Consider the following 23,800-nt stretch of genomic DNA (forward strand, 5'->3'; position numbering starts at 1 on the left):
GGAATCGGACACTTCCCTTGAACAATATAGGTCAACTATAGGTGACCATACCAAAACACCAATACCCACAACTAAAAGTGCGAAAATTGGAATCAGACATTTCCCTTGACCTACATAGGTCAACCTCAGATGACGATACTAAAACATCAACACACACAACTATGAAAATGGGAATCGGTCATTTCCGGTGACCTATATAGGTCCACCACAGCTACTGATGCCAAATACCAACACCTACAACTGCGAAAAATAAAACCACAATCCCAAAAGTCCACAAATCAATCATCCCTACATAAATTAAATCACATTCAATACTTCATAAATACACAAAACATCACAGCTAGAAAAAAAAAATATATTAATTACCACCAGCAAATTTCGGCACTGCAACCTAGATCGACAGCCCCCCCCCCCCCCCCACACACACACACACACACACACACACACACACACAAAAACCAACTCATAAACACCGTGCCGTAATGACATTCACACACCACAACACCTTTACGTCGACGGGTGGAATCAGACGCTTCCACTGACCCCTCCTTCTACTCTGTAGCTGAATATCGTAACAGAGACTGATAGACCAGTTTAGGTAAAAATTCTGCTATATTTCAGTTTTGACAGCACTTGGTTGCAACAGTCAAGATCGGGTATTCTGTGTACGATAAATTTATTAAAAGTACGTAACTGTGTTTTATTCTGTCAGTGTACCAATTCTGTAAATATTAGCAGTCACTGTGATATATTCACATATTTTGACAATCTCCTGACAAATGATGAGGATAATAATTATTATAATCCACTGTATTATGTTATACTTTCTGACATGTTATTTGTCATTCGCGATGGCCAGCGGCTATTTCCGTAGCAGTACGAAAATATTTGTTCGCTCCAGTTACTATCCTCTCTGGAAATATCACATGTAGAGGTGGGCCAAACGGTTATTCTGGAGTAACCGTTATCACAGTTCCAGTTATTCTTTGATAACCATTATCGTTAACGGTTATTAATAACTGCCAAGTTATTTTTCGCTAGCGAATACCGATAACTCCGACAGTTAAATAACGACATAGTTGGAATCCATCAGTTTAGTTATCAGCAGAACTGCGAGTAGTGTGAAATAGCAGGAATGTCATATGAATCGTGTCATAACCTCAGCTTATTAAGTCCGGGTACATTTTAGTTGATGTTAGAACGATTATTAGTGTTTCATATTATATGTTTGTAGGTTATCGGACGCTATTAGAAATATTATCTTCGCAGCTGCGACAGAAAGTACGCGGAACTTCGCCAAAGCACTGTTTAAGTAAAATGTTAACAACGTGCGTTTTTAAGTATGAAGTAATATGTAAACTGAGTACTGTAGGTTAAATTCGAAGCTTAATTTCTTGTGCTGCTCGCATAATAGAATAAAGTGTACAGCCTTATAATACAACAAAAAATATACGTAATGTGACAGATTCGTTTACTCCTGTGCTGTAAAAGCTAGTCCTATTGGGGAAAGTGTGAGTACGCTAATCCAAGTTTTATGTCAGATTTGCAAACTGCTCGATTTCTCCAGCGACAGCATGTTTATAACATATGAAGACATGCAGATCGAAAAGGTTGACAGTGTTACATTTCTGGGACTACAACTTGATAATAAATTCAGTTGGGAAGGGCATAACACATTTTTTCATTCTATTATTTCATAAGGGAGCATATTCTGTGGTAACTTATCAAACGTAGCAAAAGTTTTTCGCATGTAAAAGCGTGTAATAAAAATCGTTTGTGGTATCAATTCAAGAACATCATGTAGGAACCTGTTCAAGGAACTTTGTATTCTAACCACTGCTTCCTAGTATATTTATTCCTTTATGAAATTTGTTTCAAGTATTTCCAACCAATAGCTTAATACATAATATCAGTACTAGAAATGGAAACAGCAATCTACATAAAGACCTAAAATTAGTTACCTTGGTCCAAAAGGGGTCCAATATTCAGGAACATGCATTTTCAATAAACTGCCAGCAAGTCAGCAACCATTAAAAACTTGGTTTCAGATAAGGCACGGTTTACAGTGTGTTTGAAAGACTATTTGATACAGAAGTGTCTGATTCCACCCGTCATCAATATGCCGGAAATGGCTATTTTAAGTGTCTATGACGTCACTGCATATACATGGCAACAAACACGAAGTTACATATAAATAATACAATAACATTTCCCACCAAAAATACAATCAAACCAATGTGACAACTGCGGGAAATTGGGGGTTTTAGGGTGAGGACAAGCTAGTAAAAAAAACACACCATGATCCCAAAACACAAAATGAAGAACAAAAAGAAAAAAAATACAGCATTCTGCTACACCAACAAAAATCTGCAGGAATCGGACACTTCCCTTGAACAATATAGGTCAACTATAGGTGACCATACCAAAACACCAATACCCACAACTAAAAGTACGAAAATTGGAATCAGACATTTCCCTTGACCTACATAGGTCAACCTCAGATGACGATACTAAAACATCAACACACACAACTATGAAAATGGGAATCGGTCATTTCCGGTGACCTATATAGGTCCACCACAGCTACTGATGCCAAATACCAACACCTACAACTGCGAAAAATAAAACCACAATCCCAAAAGTCCACAAATCAATCATCCCTACATAAATTAAATCACATTCAATACTTCATAAATACACAAAACATCACAGCTAGAAAAAAAAAAAAAATATATTAATTACCACCAGCAAATTCCTGCACTGCAACTTAGATCGACAGCCCCCCCCCCCCCCCCCCCCCCCACACACACAAAAACCAACTCATAATCACCGTGCCGTAATGACATTCACACACCACAACACCTTTACGTCGAAGCAGACGGGTGGAATCAGACGCTTCCACTGACCCCTCCTTCTACTCTGCAGATGAATATCGCAAGAGAGACTGATAGACCAGCTTAGGTAAAAATTCTGCTATATTTCAGTTTTGACAGCACTTGGTTGCAACAGTCAAGATCGGTTATTCTGTGTACGATAAATTTATTAAAAGTACGTAACTGTGTTTTATTCTGTCAGTGTACCAATTCTGTAAATATTAGCAGTTACTGTGATATATTCACATATTTTGACAATCTCCTGACAAATGATGAGGATAATAATTATTATATTCCACTGTATTATGTTATACTTTCTGACATGTTATTTGTCATTCGCAATGGCCAGCGGCTATTTCCGTAGCAGTACGAAAATATTTGTTCACTCCAGTTACTATCCTCTCTGGAAATATCACCTGGAACTACGACCTTTAACTGGAGTCACCGAGTCAGGAACGTCTACACACACAGTTATTCCGTTACCAGCTTCCAGGTTATCTGTGGTGGTAGCCCGATAACTACCAGAGAACTAGAACTACGAGCCAATAACGATAACTGCCAGAGGAGAATACAGGTCTCTGACAGTTATTTCCATAGTCGCTCGAATTCCTAAGTAACTTTCCTTGTACTACCCGTCCAAGCTAAATTAACACGTAAGGCGGTGGCTTAAGGGAACGACCGTACTTGTTAATGCCTGTACTGCAGCTCCTATCAGCCACGGCTTGGACATTAACTTTATTTAATTGTTTATGCTAAAAGTAACGAAGGCCCACGAAATAGTACACAGTTCTTATCAACAGATGGCGCGCAGTCTCACAGTTATTCCCATGGTCTATAGAACGCCTTCCAAATGCGCAGTACGATCTTCGGTCAACAGATGGCGCGAGGCACTGTTGACACTAAACTGTTATTGAAATAACTGCCAGAATCAGAGGAACGGTTATCGCAGTAACCGTTACTTCTCAGTAACCGGTTATTTCTATCAGTTACGTTATTTTTTGCCACCTCTACTTTGGTGCAACATGACAGTGAAGTGTTGAGTGTACATGTTGGCTTTGATCACACATACTCTAAGAATTAAATTTATCTGTCCTACAGTTGTGTGTGCATGTTAGGGTGGCATGGTATATAGGCCTACTGGGGAAACTCGCCATGTAAAAAAATGAGTAACGTATCATACTCAGTACCTCAGGGTGATGTGGAAGTCCGAGTGTACTAAATAAAGAAAATGTCACTGTTTGTGTGTGTCTTTTGACTCATTTATCCTATTGCATGTGGTTAACAAAATGTAACTGAAATATCTACTAAACTGTAACATTAATTGGACTATGTACATAGTCATTTCAAATGGTTTTGCTATTTTTCACAGGCAAAGTAAGAGTATTCACCAGAATCCTAGTACGAATGTTTTCCAGTTGACAACTGAATGAAGTCAAAAAGCAAAATTAGCTTGGGCAAGCTGAAAATTGTTTATTCAGTTCCAGTTATTTTTTATATTAAAACACTTCCCGAAAATCTATTTTGCTGACTTTCTTGGTCTAATTTTCTATATTTAACATGTCGGTTATGACATGCTTGGTGATGGATGTTTTGTCACCAGGCATATGGCATCAGGTGTGTGGCTTTTACTGACAATACTGCAGTCGATGTGTTAACAGCTTTTCGGGACCTTGAGCATGAAGCATATGCATCTAGAAGTCTTGTTTAAAAAGTGCAGCCAAAATTCTAATGTCTGTCTGAGGAATTTTCCTTTAATGGAATGTTTTTGCCCAATAATTCAGTTAATGTCTGGTAATTACTTAATGTGGTAGCAGAGCCGTCTGCCATGGCTGCTGGCAACTTTGTGACATTGAAGGGATAATATACAAAAGTGGGCTGTGCAAGAAATTCAAACTAGTTTCCTTTGGTTAAAGCAATTAAAATCAAACTTGTGAAGCATGTTGAAAATCACATACTCCTCGCCATAATTTAGTGCATAATATATGGAAATGTTATATTTTCTTGAAACCTTAAGAACCAAACCCGTTGGTTGAATTAACATATAAGTAAACCCATCACAATAGCACTATGTTATGCATCAATTAGCTGTAGTTACAGGATAAGTAAACAAGGACAGTAAACTTTTCATACAAATTTTATTATAAAGCTTGCAAAGGTTATAGAAAAGATGGACAACAAGATAAACTTGTGTAGGCATCATTGTAAATACATTTTTACTTCAAGAAAGCTGAATCGTATAATAATCTCAAGATGCCTTAAATTGCATGACACATCACCAATCAGGTATTTTCTGTTGGAGAAATAGTCTGGTTTTTCAGAACTTTTTCATTTGGTCTTGTGAAAAACCTTGTATAAACAGCTGTTTTTCTACGATCAATCCATTATTACATGCATGTAGTTTTGGTGACCCAATGGCAGCCATCTTAAGGCTGTATGCAAACCACCAGTTAAACATATCTACATAGTTGGTTTGCATTGTGCAGGTCCCAGCAGTTTTTTATTAGATTCTGTGAATGTCTCCTTCAGTTCCATGTGGATGCCTCTGACATAAAAGTATTATGATAATTTTATTAAATGCTTTCTCGCTGTGTTGACCTATGTCAATGGCGACAAGAAAATTTTTACTGGATCGGGATTTGACACCTGCCGTATCCATGAGATATTCCTGCAAATGGCTCTGAGTGTATGAGAGCATCTGAACTGAAGACAGTTCCCCAATGCCAAGCTAGGCTATGTATAGATACAATTGTATGCATGGTGACTGTTCTTTCGGCTGTCTGAAAGAATGGATACCATGCATATAATTGCAGAAATATAACTAGTTGTCTTATGACTGAGGTGTCCACGTCAGTCTGAAGAAGTCCGTGGAATCTAGTAAAAAACCTGGTGGCACCTGCATAATGCAGACCAACTATGTGATATATTTAACTGATGGTTTATGTATAGCCTTAAGATTAATGGGATGCCGAAACTAGTTGCATATAGTAAAGGATTTATAAAAAGTAAAACAGCTGTTTGGTACAAGGTTTTTCACAAGAATTTGAAGCCAGCTGCAGTCCTATATCCCACCTCTGATGGATTCACAAAAAGAAGAAAAAATCATTCACTGCCCTAAGAATTTCTCCAAAAATATTACATGGAATGACCAGATGCTGCATTCAGAAAAAGAATTTTGGAGACCTATGCAGGACCAATGCCTGGTAAGTGCTAGATCAAAATATGACCTCTTTCAACACCTCTTCATTTTCTACCTCGTTTTCATGTTCTTCTTCTTCCTCTTCTTCTTCTTCTTCACCTAACTCTGAATTACTGTCATGGCTGCTATATAATCCGGATAAAGGCCCAACTCAGCGTTGTAGCTGGTTACTTTCTGTAGAAGAGGGCAAAATGAAGACAGAAGTCTTACATTTTGCATTTAAGAACTCATTCACACAGGGTGATCATACAGACACACTTGATTTTGCCCATCACACAGACTGGCATGTGATTGAACTTGAACGTGGCATCAGAGCTCACTCCCCAAAATTTACAAGAATTAGGGGACTTGTGTGCATAGATGTGGTGCCAACTCCCTCCTGCGACCTATCAAGGCTTCATTGATTCCGTGCAAATACGCATCATCACTGTTATCCGTGCCGAAGATAGACATACTGGCTATTAGGTAGATGGTCAAAAGGTTCTGGTTAATCTTATTTTCATTTCTTTACGAGAATATAACATCGTTTCAATCTATAGGAACAGGAAACAGTTCGCTAGAGAAATCCCACAAGGAGTATGGTGGGGTCAGTCTGGCTCCAAACTTACCTGCTCTGAACACAACCACTTGGTTTTACAGTTCAGAGTGCAAAGTATGCACATCTAAAGCACTACAATTTTACAAGCATTCAATCTAAACATAAACAAAATTCCCTGGCATCCGTATTAACCCACCACACTGGTTATCGGTTAGATAGGCTACGACAGATGACTTGGCAGACATTTGTAAAAGAAAGAAATGAAGGTAGTTAACTGAGGTGATGGAAAAAAAAGAGGAAAGTGAAAGTAAAGAGTAAGTATCATTGAAGTAAAGATGCACTAGAAAATTGCATAAAGGAACTAATTGGAAAATATTTCAGAATCTTGCAGCGTACAGAAACAACTAACTTTCACTTTATTTAAATATTACTATTTGCCTAAATAATCACTTGCATAATATTGTACATACATTTTCAATAAAAAAAGTTTTGGTTGCCAGCAGCTTTTCAAGAAGTAATGTATCTTATACAAATTCATCCTACCAAATACAGTAATAAATTGTAAAGTGAAAGAGTTAAAATGATTGTTTCGATAGTTTTCTGTAAAGTGATCGGAATAATGGTGTTAACCCATTCTGCAGAAATTCTGGAAGTGCTTCTTAGTATTTCAGCAGGTTATATGGCGTAATGTTTTATGTACTTTTAAATTATTCATAATTTAAGTGAAAACACTGAAAACAGAAAAAATTCTAATAATTCAATTAAAAATAAATACAAGCTGAAACACTAGCAGGACCATTGAAAAAAAAAATTATGAATACCATGTACAATGTACCATTATATCTGTATAGGAAGTTGAATTTTGTGTGTATGTTTGTGTTTGTTTGTGTGCCTATCGACCTGCCAGCGCTTTTGTCTGGCAAGTCTCATCATCTTTCATTTTAGATATATTTTTCCCACATGGAATGTTTCCCTCTATTATATTTGTATAGGAAGTTACTTTTATTTTTAAAATAAATGCAAAAGGAAATAGTGTGTAAGGATTAAATAATTATGGGTAAATCACCAGAAAATGTTAAGCAAACAACAGTATGTTTTAGCCACTTTTGATGATTAATTAGTAATGCATTTCAGACATTGCCCATCATCAGAATATCTGTCCAGAAACATCACAAAATATGTATGACACATTAAGCATACTTAGATTCATAGGCAAATAAGTTAACATACCAGAGAAAAAAAACTTTACTTCAGAGTATCATGCCAAGTGTTATCTATCATAACTTCGGAGCTCTCAACTCACAGCATTCTGCCGTCACATAATTAGCTGTTATAACATACCACTAATTGACTTGGTTGTAGAAGTGCTGAGTTCATTTGTCATATTTTGACAGATAATTAACAAAAATCAACTGAAAAACCATAAAAACAGTACATCGTGCTAAATGAATTTTTATTCCTTTAGGAAAACTAATAATCACAATTGAGAGTACAAAGATCACATTGGAACAAAAGTACAGTATTAATACAGGTGGTATGGGCAAGAGATAGAGGGAAGGGAAGGGACAATGGGGATGTGGTGAGAGGCTTCCAAATTAATCTCAGCTTATGTAAATGAGATCCAGCAATCTCTGGTATTAATAAACTTAAAATAGGGAATAGAGGCTTACTGTAAGTCTATTAGGTATTGCGCATACACATAATAAGTTGAAGGTGAAATTTCTTTAAAGTGCATAAACAGGTTATTAAATTATTCCAGCACTTAGATAAGAACACACAATATATTCAATATAATGTTATTCAAGTGGGGAGAAGCCATCTGCCTCTGTCAAACAGTAGTAAGTCACATATTTAGCTTTTTTTGTTTGTTTTCATAGTTTAATTCTTAAGTTAGAAATGGTAGGACGGATAGTGTGTGTTGGACACAATAGGAGCTGGCTGCAGTTCATGATTGGCTGAAGGTGCTTTTAACTATGGTCAGCTGTCTTCAGGCTGCTGCATTCAGGTGTAATGGTGGCGGAGAAAGCGGTGCATTGCTTGGAACAGCTCAGGTATTATTTGTTTCACCACAGGCTCTGCTGTTGAGGCACCTTCTAGTGTATCTGATGTGGTGGGTCTGCCCTGACCATAGGGTGAGTGGCAGTCTGTAATACATTTGCATCACTTGAGGCAAGGGGTCAACATTGAGACAGATCATTGGGACGGGGGGAGTGGACGGCACATGGTAAAGGGAGCATTCATGATCAAGGAAAGATGTAAGCAGAACACGGATTAAAGGGTCAGTGGAAGGAGGGTTGAGGCATGGAGGTGTACAAAATAAGAGCAGAAGAGAGGAATATCTTTGTTTGATTGTGGAACTACACTCCAGAAAATACCCTCTATGTTTTGATGGCTATCAATGTCAACACTAATAGATAAATTTGGATATCATCTTATAATGATTGATATTGGCAGTCATTAAGTGTAGTATGATGGTCTTTGTGATGTTTGAATTCTTTGCAGTATTAGGCATGTAAATAATATATGTATTGGCCATCTTCGCAAATTCCCAGTTGGAAGTAAGTTTGCTATTAATTCGGATAGAACACTACTGTATAAATTGGGATTGTGCTTATGACATGTAGTCCGTAGTCTTGTCATAATGCTGTGACATAATCTCTTCTAGATTTGTATTTATTACGACTCAAAACCACCCCCCTGCCACCACCATTTAGTCACTATTTATTTTACTTACACCCTTGACCATACCTCCTCATCTTCCCACTGCTCTTTCACAATCCCCCCTCCCTCCAAACAAACATTCTGTATATGAAATTAGGTCAATTCTGTTGAAGAAATCATCAGCCAAGTCATGAGGACAAAGACACAGCATGGCTTCCAATGTGTGGTGCAATGGGTAAGTTAGAGTGTAAACGGGCAAGGAATCAGATGAGTCTTTCTGTCACCAAGGAAAATTAAAGAAAGGTTGTGACCTGACAAACATACTCTCAGTGTACCAGGGATTTATAATATTCCGCATGAGTATGGTATCAGTTATGTGGGACAGCCTCTACAAACTACTGCTAATTGCTGTGTTGATCATCATCTCAAGCATGAAAAAATGAAAATCAGCAGTTTCCGAGAACTGTTTAGAGAGTAAATGCAAGAAAGCCTTTAAGCAGATGAGGATCTGTCCCATATTTCTAGCTGTTGGGTCTCTGTAATTACGGAAGTAGCTGAAATTAGACTGTATGATCACAACAATATACACACTGGCTATGTAATTATCAGTTTATTTATTTTCTATCTTCTAATACAAGAACAGACCACATGTTGCACATGAGGTAGTATATATGAATATAACACAATAGTTTCACACAATTTCAAGTTAATTAGTATAATTAAGCAATGCATGGAAGCATACACGTCGGAAAGAAAAATTACAGAGCTTGCAAAAATGTGACCTATGGATGCAGAGGGTGTTGCTTTAGCTTATGCTTTCTCCATTATGTAATTTAGCCAACTGCATTGTGTCCACTGGGCATAAGTGTGAACCTCATTAATTTTATCACAGTCAGAATTGGCCCCTGACAATAGTGATGGAAGCAGTAATCAAAAGCATGGGATTCTATTCAGATTTAATGTGGAATCTTATGAGAGAACTTTTTATCCATGTGAGTAAGATTATTGTGTAAAAGTGATAGTTTGACATATTACAGAAGCCTCCTCATTGTCCTTGAGTTTTGCACTCTCATGTCAATACATTAACCCCCTGATTTTATTTGGTGTTCATAAGAAGTGTGAATTTAGGATTATTTGTGAAATTAAATGCCATAATACTTGCATAGTCTGTTTCTCTGCCTGGGATTCAGAATAGAAATTTACATTCTGACGCAAAATCATACTTTTATCCGTGATGGATGGTGCTGATCTCCATGACTGTTCCTTTATTTAACACCCTCTAGTCTAACAGGTTGCTGGCAGGCATCAGACAGAAAACTGGAAACCCCAGCTATTAAATAAATGTAATTTTTTCTGAAACAGTGATTTACTGCCATATGGAGTTCTGCTCCACAAACAGCCACTGCCAATGGGTCTGAAGATGACCACATAAGTGGCCGAAACCAATGACCAAAAAATATTCAAATTGTGATCGAGAATGATTTAAAGTAAATTATCCAAAATAAATATAAAGTAAAAGAGTATCTCATTAGCCTCCCCTCCTATAATTAATCATAATGTTTGGACTTAAGGATGCATGTACTGGATAACAGTAATGTTCATATTAAACAGATATTTAACTTTACAGTTATATGAACAGCTGATGGTGCTCTCTAAAAATTATAAATTGGTTTGTATGAACTATTAGAGGAAATACCAGTTGAGTAAAAAAACTATTTCTAGCTTTCTGCACTCGTAGTTCCTTCCCCTGGGAAGATGAATACATTTGGGAAGACTGGGAATGAGGGGTGTGTCGCTCAGACGACAAGTTGAGAGAAACCTACCTGTATTGAACACTGATGCAATTCATTCTGGAGTACCACTTGAATTTTTGGGATTCCCACCAGGTCAGTTTAAGGAAGAAACCAAGCAGTTCAGAAGTGGGCTTCTAGATTTCTTACTGGTAGGCTCAATCAACATGCAAGTATTATGGAGATGCTTCATGAACTCAAATGAGAAAACCTTGGACAAACATGCTCTTTACATGGAAGACTATTGAGAAAATTTAGAGAAATGTCATACAAGGTACCCATCACCACATACCGTATTGTAGCTAGCAGACTAGGCCCTATGTTTGTAATAGAGAATATGGAAAAGAACTATGAGTGAATGTCTAATACATTAAAACATACGGTATTACTCTGAAACTTTGTGATTTATTTCAAATGTTTTGTTACACATTTCAGTGTAAATGATAAACTGTGATTACCAGTGACCTACATCTATAACAGTCTCACAATTTAGAGATGTGAGTATTGTCTAGACCTATTAATCTATTAACTTACAAACTACTGCTAGTTGCTGTGTTGATCATCATCTCAAGCATGAAAAAATGAAAATCAGCAGTTTCCGAGAACTGTTTAGTTCAAAATGGTTCAAATGGCTCTGAGCACTATGGGACTTAACATCTGAGGTCATCAGTTCCCTAGAACATAGAACTACTTAAACCTAACTAACCTAAGGACATCACACACATCCATGCCCGAGGCAGGATTCGAACCTGTGACCGTAGCAGTTGCGCGGTTCCGGACTGCGCGCCTAGAACCGCTAGACCACCGTGGCCGGCCAACTGTTTAGTGAGTAAATGCAAGAAAGCCCTTAAGCAGATGAGGATCTGACCCATATTTCTAGCTGTTGGGTCTCTGTAATTACGGAAGTAGCTGAAATTAGACTGTATGATCACAATATACACACTGGCTATGTAATTATCAGTTTATTTATTTGCTATTTTCTAGTACAAGAACAGACCACATGTTCCACATGAGGCAGTATATATGAATATAACACAATATTTTCACACAATTTCAAATTAATTAGTATAATTAAGCAATGCATGGAAGCATGCACATCAGAAAGAAAATTAAGCTAATTCCTCATTCAGCATTGTTTATCACAATGCCGTATGAACATAACCCGGATTCTGAAAAACTAGACAAGGTGTAGGAAGACGCAGTTCGAGCATAACACTGACATATAGTTCCTTGTTTACATAACAACGACCAAAATTGAAGCATAACACATACTTTGCCAGGAGCACAATATTGGGACACCCCCCCTGGAAATCTATTCTATGGACTTCTCTATAATGTTGTCTGATGTCTGGGTGATAATTTCGTTAGTTGTGGAACTCGTAAAGATTGAGTGCGGGATAATTATTGTGGTGACAAACGGACATATGGCATTGCCTAATATTTACGTTTGCGTTATATTTGAAGGTACCATATTTATCGCACTTCTCGCAATGAAACCTAAAAGAACAAGGTAAAATCGGAAGATATAGTTAATGAATGAGCATTCACAGAATATTTTGATACATATTATGATGGTCCGCTTTTCCGCATTTGCCACAGCTGCAACCGGGTTAGTCTGTCACCACATTATCGATTATTCGCATTCGATCCAGGTTTTTAAATTTATTCCCATAGTTTAAGCTCCATTGAATAATCTGGTCTTATTTGACGTTCCAAAATGACAGCTGTGGGCAATCTATATGTAATTTTTAAACAACAGGTGAGCGATGTCGCTTAATGTCAATTAGTGATGGGGAGCTCGTGAATGAGTCGTTCAAATGAACGCTTCACTTCCGTGAAGTGTGAACTAACCACTCAATTTCAATGAACTGGTACTTCAAACTCTACACAGGTAGCACACTCCACACTTTTTTCTAGTTCACTTACTCTCTTCCCCTCTCCCTCTCCCACTACATCGGCGCTACGTCACTCATCCTCCCTTCACTTCAGTCCTCCCTCCGCTGCCTGTCGACGAATCGCGCGGGGTTTGTGGGGAACGATAGGTTTACGAGGGGTTGGGGAGGCGAGGGGCAAGGGGAAGGCAGCGTCAGCTGCTACGTGCAGTGCTGACATTACTTGTGACTATTTGTGCAGTTATACTTCGCATCTACGGGTAGCCTACCGTTGGCAGCGCTTGCAGACAAATGAATATTAAAGATATAAACGAAGGGGCTGGCTGTGTGAGCACGCACAGCCAACATGAAAATAAAAGGTTTGTTAATAACACTGAAGGAGGGATTTTACCTGAAATCGTACCAATGACTACAGGTGACAGTTTACGTTTTGAATCTGGAGGGTTATTATTCTTAACAAAAATAAAATCTACAGGAAAACTTCTGAATAATTACTTAACGTAGGTATATAGACTGTGTCAGTGGTAAACATACTCATTCTATTTTGGATTAAATTTTACAAGGAACATAAACTTGGACTGCATTTCATTGGTAGCCCTATTTTTCAGTTCATGAATACAACAAATAATATTTCATTTGGCAGATAAAGACTTTTTTGGACGCTTCATGAGAAAATTTCGAGCAAGATTAAATGTAATACCTTCTTTATATGTGACAGGCTTCTCTGTTTATCTTTCCTTTGTCCCCTTCGACCATGATCTATTTAAGTTAACTCAGACGCTGTAAGAGGGTAACGTTGCGTGCACGTTACTGCATAGTTCGGCCATCTCTTGGTAAAATTATGAAGTATTAAGAAGCTTCATTGTACGAGCGAGGCGAAGCGAGCGTAGCAGCGGCTGAGCGGCGAACTGGGCAACTTCGACAGGCTTCCGTACTTCACGAATGAACTACTTCATTTGAACGCTTCACGGCAAAGAGTGAAATGAATGAAGTAGTTCACTGGAATGAACGAGTTCGACCCATCTCATTGTCAATTGAGCTCATTATACGTCTTGTCACCAGGTGGCACTGCTACACACGTTGTCTCCCTGATGACGTCATGAGCCTCAGCCAATCAGCAGACCCAATTCCCTGGCGTCCCCTAAACGCAAGTTTTATTATCTATGCCTCGAAATGAAGACATTACGATCTATGACTAACGAATGACGTCATTGTTCAAAGCCGACGGGTTGTATCCCCTGCTGCACTAGACCCGGAATCTGCGTCCAATGGTATTAATATTAACAACAGAAACATTTCTATATTGTTTGCATATACTGGAAAAAAGTTCATTGGCGGCACTAATTTCCTTGTTTACACACGACCAAGACATCAAGTCGTACCTTTGTGGTACATTTACGAGGAAAATGTTTGTATGACTTAGTTCAGGTAACACTTGTTTAATTCGCAGCAGGCTTTGGATGTATCATTTTGATAAATGTCATTAGATCCACCAAAGAGGACAACAAAGTCTTTCGAAGACAGCTTTTTTATTTCTTCAGAAAAAACTAGTTTTCTTATTTGTGAGAGGGGCGCCCCAGGCTTTACAAAGCTCATCGACTTCACATTTGAAGCTTTATTTATCCATGAGACAATACCGCGGCTGTGGCTATCGCCTAAAATGTAAAGTTTTGGAACATGGTCGGGAGTTTTAGACTGATGTTTTCTTTCGCACTCGCAACAGGTCACACCACTGTTTGTGTTTTTCCCGCACTTTCTACAAACATAAGCAACAGAACTGTTATTAACAAAAGTTACAGTATCTTGAGGTAAAACGCTAAGCCTCTTTGCTTCTTTTTCATACTGTTCGTGTTCGTGATGTTTTATAACTGAAAACTCTTCCAGTAGAGCACTGATAACTTCGTCTTTGGTGTTTCTCATATTAGGTTTTTGGTCTAAGTAGCCTTTGAAATAGCTATTGCAGAACCATAGTTTCCTTTTAGGACTGACATTAACACACGAATAATGAAAAACCATTTTACAATATAAGCACATTATACCTTTTACAACACGTTTCTTGCAATGGCATGTTGCATCAGACTTCACCATTTCCCACTAATGAGTCGAAGTACTTGCTGGATGAGATGCCTGATTATAACATTTTCCTGTTACCAGGTTTTTTTTGGCGTCTACTTTTGCGATAATATAACATGGCATACATGTACTGTCATAATACACACAGAATTTGTTGCATATCGAACACAGGCTCACTGTAACACTCAGATTCCCTGCTACAGGAGAGGGTTATGTTACGTCAGGTCAGGTCAGGTCAGGTCTCCAATGTCCTTAATCTATTTTTGTATTCAAGGTGCCTCACGCTGTAAAGCGCCTCATCAGCTTCAGACATCTCTATTAGTTTTGCAGTTGTTGGCACACACCAATTGTATTTACCGGCAATGGTTATAAAAACACTACAGACGACAGAACGCTGCAGCGATGCTAGCGCTCTATGTGGTAACATGTCACATTGCAGTGAACAGAAGACAAGGGATTTCTTTGATCAGATCTACAGCGAGGCCCTAGATTTGATCAAATTTTGGACGACATTTGACAAAGTCCCTATTACACCATCAAATATCTTTGACAAAGATATTGGACAAAGAAATTTGATAGTGTAATACTGGCGTAAGTCCGGTAGTTGAGCATCCCTCATTTCGCTAGCACCCGCCACTGGAGCTCCGGAGACTGGAGAGGGGAAGCATGCAGCGTGTGACCTGCCGCTGCAGGCTGTGAAATGTTACGGCTTGTCTTGGCCGGCTGATAGTACTAGCTTAGCTACAAGACGGGACTTGCCACTGTATTTCATTCTCAAGATAAAAATTCGTCAGTTTATTACTATATATTTCGTTTGTTCGGGTTTTAATTCTTAATTACTTTTCTTGATCGTTGCCATCTTGTTTTCAAACTGGATACAATCAAGGCAACGTTTTTATCTGTTACTCTACTCTATTAACAGGGATTGTTCATTTTAAACATACTTTGTTAATCGCTACCGCTTTTCACAAAGAAATAAAATATTATACTGGATTCAGTCAAATGTTATTTTTGGAAGACATCATATTTGTCTTCGTTACCTTTACTTAAAAATTAACATGAATTATATTTGCACACTATTGGTACGATATGAGAACGCATTGTAAATTTGTTCAAACACGATTAGAGACGAAAAGCGGAACACAAAATGGGTTGCAATATTGTTGGAGAGAGAATAGCAAACGTAATACACATGCTCGTTCTAGGAGGCAAACAAGTGGGTCTAGTGCAGCAGGGGATACAACCCGTCGGCTTTGAACAATGACGTCACAAGTCGCCAGAGACCATGTATTACAAAGATGAAAGAGCTGAGGAGAATGTTGAGAAACAAACATTATGTCGTAAAAGAAAAAAGACACCAGAGGATACTCCAAGAGCATCGGAATTTCGTGAAGCATACTAAAATAGCATATTTAAAGTGCACACTTAAAGAACACATTTGTATGTCCAGATTTCCTATCAAGTAGGCCTCGACCTGATATTAAGCTTTTCAGTTGGGTTTCAGGATGGAAATTTTCTTGGAGTACCAGTACTCCATTAACTAATTTTTTATTTCTTTATTATGGCTAATGCCATACACGCTAGAAGATGAAAACGTGCAGTTGAAATTAGCAAATAGTGTGGAACTAAACACTTTGTTTCAAACACATTGACTGTCTCAGCATAAAAGATTAATAAAAACCAAATTTATTTAGCAAACCGACAAAAATAACTTCATTGTTCTACAAGGCGATTAATGCATGGCTGTCAGAAAAGTGGAAATAAAATACAATCTGAAACTAACAACATATATTAGCCTTCGGTAATTATGTGAATGTATTTTAATTCACTTGAGCCTTCGGTAATTATGTGAATGTATTTTAATTCACTTGATAGGTCCCGGTCACAGAAATCCATTTTGTTTTCATTTGATGTGGGAGCAGTAAATCAAGAGGAAACAGCAATATCACTAAATGTAAACACGGGTCATGTGGATTGACACACTTCCCCACTATAACTCAGACAGCTCTGCTCATCAAACCCAGACCTACAATATTTCCCAATCGGGCAATACTAAGATAGTGCCCCTCCCCTCTCCCAGCTCCCCTCCATCAAGCGTTCGAGATACGGCATCAGAAATTTGAAAAATTGAATTTTCAAAAATATGGTCCTCTTGTAGAGCACATCTTTCTGAAGAGTCTCATACATAAAACATATATGTTCGAGGAAATGTAAGACATGTTATTTGGTCTTAAGTGTGCCGGAGTGCAGTGCCACCCCGCTTCACACAGCGTTCTCCTATCGCACGTCACTGTATTTCGCTCTGTGGAACTGAAACGTGTATATTTTGTACTGGATGCTATCAAACTGTATTCAGGACAGTGGAAATTAAGAGGTCCTGTGGTTCCTCTCCTGCTGCCGGTCTCCTGGTTTGACATCCTGCTCCCTCTTTTTTTTTAAAAAAACCTCGTAATTAATACTGGATAGTATTATATTGCCTGTTAGCTAATAACTTTGTTTTGGGTGACGAAATTAAATACAGGATACATAAAATGAGTAAAGACAAGAGACAAGCAATATAGTACACATTTCTTCAATCCTTAGCTCCTAGCATTGATTTCTCTCTATCTTGCTGCAGCTTTACATGGCGTGCTTTCCTTTCTGCAAAAGAATCTATTACCTCATCAAAGTTCATCAAACATTTTGCTGCATGAAAAATCAAAATTTCGCTGTCTAATACTGCGTAAGCTGTTAATACTAATAGTACCCAAGGCTAGTGTGGTTTCTCAATCTGATTACGTCTATTTTGTCACTGTCTGCTACTTCCAGAATAGACGGGGACTGTACAACTTGCCCTTACTAGTGTATGGAGGCAGAAGAGTGTGCTAGTGGTGCTTTTGTTCAAACAAGTTGCAGTATTGGTAAAGCACAAGCCTCTGAATGTCATAAAACAACATATGGAACAAAATGTGGCATTCGCTTTGTACTGTATGATCTGGATGAATCGGACCAAGATTTGTTGTTAAGGAGATCCAGGATAGATCCCGTGGGCACAAGAAGTACTGTTCCAGGGAACTTTAGTGTTTGTTATCATCATATGAAAGTGTTTCTGGATAAGTATTCTTTCCTACAAAGAAGTTGTTTTGATCCATTTCGGCTTCATAAGAAGACAGTGAAGTGTAGCCTCAGAGAAATTGATATAAAATCAGTATTGAATGTGAATCAGTGCTTGAAACTTAACATGAAACCAGGACAAAAGTTATGTCCCAGGTGTGTTACACTGCTAAAAAATGAAGAATATTCCCATAATTTACATGGCAGTGACGAAGATTATCAGCCACCTACAACCACAGCGGGTGAGCAATTAAATGCTTCAGTGACTGCTCTTGGTTTGTGTACCATGAAGAGACACAAAGTTGGGCAAAGAGACAGGCCCAGATATAGTAGAAGAAAACTACAAGAAGCTCAAATGGAGTTAAAACACAAAATAGCTGACACACTAATGGTAGAAGAGGAAGAACTATCTGCTCCAAAGGAACAGAAATCATGCCAGAAACACTCTGAGTTGGACAAAATTGTGAATGATTTGAAAGAAAAATGTGCCATATCCACACGCCAGAAAAAAGTAGCTATTCTTATCCTTCCACCTTCCAGCTGGTCTATTGACTACGCTGCAAAGGAATTCAATTTTTCTACATATATGGTAAAGCAAGCTAGGAAAATAAAAGCAAACCAAGGAGTGCTTCCACAACTTCAGTAGGCTCAGGGTAAGCAATTGAGTTCAGAAATAAAGGTGCTAGTGTCAGAGTTTTATGAAAATAAAGACTACAGCCGAATAATGCCTGGAAAAAAAGACTATGTAATGGCGAAAATGGGAAATGTACGTGTTCAGACGCAAAAAAAGACTGTTGCTATGCAACATATCAGAACTATACGTGGACTTCAAGGAAAAGTATCCCAATACCAAAGTAGGTTTATCATCTTTTTTCAATCTTTGGCCAAAATGGGTTGTGCTTGTAAGTGCAAGGAGCACACACAATGTTTGTGTATGTGAGACCCATCAAAATGCTAAGCTGATGTTTGCTGCTATGAAGGATTCTGGTCTGGATTACAAAGGTGCAATGAAGCTGCTAGTGTGTGACATCAGTTCCTACCAGTGCATGATACACAGGTATGAAAAGTGTCCTGGTAAGGCAAATCTTTCAGAACACATGTATAACAAACTCTATGGTGCACTCCTTATGGATGACGATGAACTTGTTTCTTATAAACAATGGACACACATAGATCGCACAAGTCTTGAGACAAAGCAAAGTACAGTGGAAGATTTTGTTGAAATGTGTTGTCAAAAAAACGGACAAACTGACCACACACAGCTTCACAGCAACAGCACAATCTGCTTATCTCCAGTTTTGTAAGGATAATTTGAAACAAGATGAAATTATAGTAATACTAGACTTTTCTGAAAATTATGCATTTATAGTTCAAGATGCCATCCAAGGATATCATTGGGACAACAGTCAAGCAACTCTCCAGTCATTAGCGATTTACTATGGAGGTGAATCAGGTGATGTGTCTGCCATGAAACTGTGAGTTTTTAGTGACTATTCAATTCATGATGCCATTGCAGTTCAGGTCCACATTCGCACTGTCATGGCATATGTGGAAAACAAGCTGCCTCACATACATTTTGAAAAATACTTCAGTGATGGAGCAGCTAGTCAGTACAAAAACTATAAAAATCTCAAAAATTTTGCATGCATTACCATGATTTTCAGATTCACGCAGAATGGCATTTTTTCGCAACAAGTCATGGTAAAAATATATGTAATGGTATTGGTGCTACCATGAAGTGCATGGCATCACGAGCTAGTATACAACACCCTACAGAAGGTCACATTCTAACACCTCTTCAGCTATTTACCTGGCTACAGAAAAATATCTCTGGCATACAATCATTCTATGTTACGAAAGATGAGGTGAAACCAGTCGAAGAGTTGCTAAGAAGCAGACTAGAACACATTAAAACTGTTGCAGGCACAAGGAGCCATCATCACTTCACTCCAGCAGACTCTGACATTGTGCAGATGAGCAGACTGTCCAAATATAACTATAGGTTCATGCACAACATGTGCCTTCGCAGTGTGTCTGACTCAGGATTCAGAAGCAAAAGTAGCAACATACAACCAGGTTGCTATGTTATTGCTGTTTATGATTACAAATGGTACTTCGGGTGTGTTGCAGAGTCCTGTGAAGCAGAAGGTGATGTATTTGTGAACTTCTTGGCACCAGCAAGGTCATTTCATTGGCCACCTTTGGTAGACAGGTGTTGGATTCCTTTTGAACATATTCTTATGACAGTTCCAGTTCCTACCACAGTGTCAGGAAGACAGCACAATTTGCCACTCAATGTACAGAGTACAGTAGTTAAAGTGTGGGAGAACTTCTGTTCGAAGCACAATCGACTGGTTTTTAGCAGTTAAGATGCAGTAAACATTAATGATAGGTTGTGTTAATATGTCTATATGTTGCAGCTTAGTGATTAAACAGTTGTGGGAGAGGATAAGAGGAGGCAGAACAGTTTACGATATGTTTTTACAAAATTGTGCTGTGGAACAATGGCCAATCACAAAATACATTTGTCAACTTCCATTGTACACAAATGTCTGGCAATAACATGCTGAAATTTTGAGATATATATCATTATGGTCTACTCATGCAGTGTGTAATTTGGCTTGGATACCACTTGTCCCTTTTGTGCTACCACACTTCGAAAATCCATGTTTTTCAGGTAATTTTTCAAATTTTTGTATTTTCATGTGCATGTAACTCAGTTTTTGTGACTGATATGGGCATGATGAGTTCTGTGTGTGTTTGGGCCACATTAAGCTTACCACAAAAAAATTTATACCCTTTTTGAGTGAATTATATTTGGCACAGAGAGCACCTATAGCATGTACCTTTTAGCGTATTACTTTTTTTTAATCACATTTTGGAATTTTTTATTTTCCCTCAAAAATTTGTTGTCGGTGTTGTGACTGATGGAGTGCTTCCAATGGGGGGAAGCATGCGAACCGTGGCAAGTCGCCTCAGACTGCACGGGTACACCATGCAGCTTATGATTCATTCACAAAACAACTTACAGAGTGTGTTCAAAAACCAACAGGGATGCGCATCAAAATCGTATGAGTAATCGAAAGACCAACATGCGCTGGATGCTAGGTGCATTGTGAAACAAGGTTTTTTTCCTCAAGAACATGAATTTGCCCAACCCCTTCCTCATACATACGGCCTTGCTGTGCACGCGTGAATCTGACAGCTTGGATGCAGCAGCAAAATTTTTCCCGGTAGAATCTAGCTGCTTGCTGCGACTGCTTGCACAGCCAACGGCCACATTTCTGTTGTCAGAAACGGGAGAAAGTACTACTCACACGCCACTCAACTGTGCATGTACATGAACCCACTCACTTCTGCTAAAACAAATCTAATGTTAACAGTTATTACGCCACACTCATCGGAGGCAATTTGTTGTTTTAAAGCATAGCACAGTCTTCCTAAGGCCTTTGACAAATTTTGCTGTTGGCAAATCCTTGTATGAGCACTGTGTTTAGTTGTTGTATATGGCATATTTCCTTTGCAATTTACGGTTTATTTTCATTTAGTTTTCTCGTTCACGTTTTATTGTTGCAGTATTATTATGCAGTAGAGGGATACAGTAATATCATTTGTCAGAGTATCGATTCTTACCAGTCAAAACTACAAAAATTTGAAAACTAAAACAACAAAAAATTTGTGGAATTCTAAAAAATTCCAGGGAATTTCCTGGTTTTCTCCAGGATGAAAAAATTCCCGGGTTTTTTCCGGATCACCCGGTTCGTATATACCCTGAAAAACGAAAACTATTGGTGTTGTCAATCTCGTGCTATGTATCTCAAATGAAGACCACAATACCTTTAAACCATACACAACTCAAAAACTCAACACAACACCACAATTTTCACTTTACCTAAATAGTTCCAACAAGGACCTCGAATCCAGGAACCAACATGCAACTCTAAAACATTGTGCTGCAAATTTAACTTCACCGATAGAGTCAAGCAAAGCACTAGATATCGTCAACTTGTACACAATTCCAACCCCGGTGACAAATTTCACTTGACCTACATGGCAGCAAAAAAAAGAAACCCACAGTAGAAGGAACCAACACACTCAAATTCTAAAATTCAGTATCCAGATCCACACTTTCACTTAACCTATGTAAACCAAAGTCCACAGTGCAACAAACGAAACCATGCTCAGATGACCAATACTAGATTAGATTAGATTATACTAGTTCCATGGATCATGAATACGATATTTCGTAATGATGCGGAACAAGTCAAATTTTCCAATACATGACATAATTAAGTTAATTTAACAACATACTTAAGTTAATATAACATCTTTTTTATTTTCTGTGTTTTTATTTTATTATTTTTTTTAATATATTTTTTCTTAATTTATATCTAAAAATTCCTCTATGGAGTAGAAGGAGTTGTCATTAAGAAATTCTTTTACTTTCTTCTTAAATACTTGTTGGTTATCTGTCAGACTTTTGATACTATTTGGTAAGTGACCAAAGACTTTAGTGCCAGTATAATTCACCCCTTTCTGTGCCAAAGTTAGATTTAATCTTGAATAGTGAAAATCATCCTTTCTCCTAGTATAGTAGTTATGCACACTGCTATTACTTTTGAATTGCGTTTGGTTGTTAACAACAAATTTCATAAGAGAGTATATATACTGAGAAGCTACTGTGAATATCCCTAGATCCTTAAATAAATGTCTGCAGGATGATCTTGGGTGGACTCCAGGTATTATTCTGATTACACGCTTTTGTGCAATAAATACTTTATTCCTCAGTGATGAATTACCCCAAAATATGATGCCATATGAAAGCAATGAGTGAAAATAGGCGTAGTAAGCTAATTTACTAAGATGTTTATCACCGAAATTTGCAATGACCCTTAAAGGCCCATCCACACACAACGATCTGTCTGCGCAAATGTCTGCGCACATCACATCTGCGCAGACAGATCGTTGCGTGTGGACAGAAGATTTGCACCAACCTGAGGTGTGTGCAAACCTGGAAGCTGGAGTTGGAGGTTTGAGCGAAACCTCTCAAATCTGTGGGTTCAAACCACATCTGCGCAGACAAGTTGGAGCGTGTGGACAGGAGATCGCCGCAAATCTGGCACGAAACAGCTGTTTGTTCAGTCTAGTGTTTGTATTTGTGCGCATAGGGCACTAAAATGACTGATACTCGTCAGTATTCTAAAGAGTTTGTAAGTGAATTCATTGAAATGTATAGAAACTACCCATGTTTGTGGAAGATTGAAAGTAAAGAATATAGTGCCCAAGACAAAAAGACAGCAGCATACAATGCTCTAATTGAAAAATTGCGGTCAGTTGACGCCTCGGCAAACAGAGAAACGGTAATAAAAAAAAAAATTCGTTGCGAACTGGCGAAATTATTTGCAGATGGATGTCGAAACTTATAATTATCTCTTAAAGCTTGTAACCCCTCATATTATGAGAAAAAAATACTTGTATGAGAAGGGCAATTTCTCCTCATAAACGACTGGCGTAACATCAAGATTCCTAGCAACAGGAAGGAGCTACAAGGATTTGGAATTTTCAACTTCAATATCGAAACAAGCGTTGAGTAAAATAATATCCAACACATGTGAAGCTATTTACGCTGTCCTGAAGGATGAGTTCATGAAGGCAAGTCAAGTAAATTAAGCCTGTCAGCGAAC

The 23,800-nt window shown here is 38.1% G+C and overlaps 1 protein-coding gene across 1 annotated transcript in view; it reads right to left on the minus strand.

Moving 5' to 3' along the window:
• Positions 1-22,283, minus strand: part of LOC124796403 (proton-coupled amino acid transporter-like protein CG1139) — a 457,844-nt gene extending 435,561 nt beyond the window's left edge. The window contains exon 1 of the mRNA XM_047260579.1: positions 22,009-22,283. The gene's annotated coding sequence lies outside the window, so the exon portion shown is untranslated. The remainder of the gene's footprint in view (positions 1-22,008) is intronic.
• Between the last annotated feature and the right edge of the window lie 1,517 nt (positions 22,284-23,800).

The sequence above is a fragment of the Schistocerca piceifrons genome, chromosome 4 (assembly GCF_021461385.2).
Source record: "Schistocerca piceifrons isolate TAMUIC-IGC-003096 chromosome 4, iqSchPice1.1, whole genome shotgun sequence".
Classification (NCBI taxonomy): Eukaryota; Metazoa; Arthropoda; class Insecta; order Orthoptera; family Acrididae; genus Schistocerca; species Schistocerca piceifrons.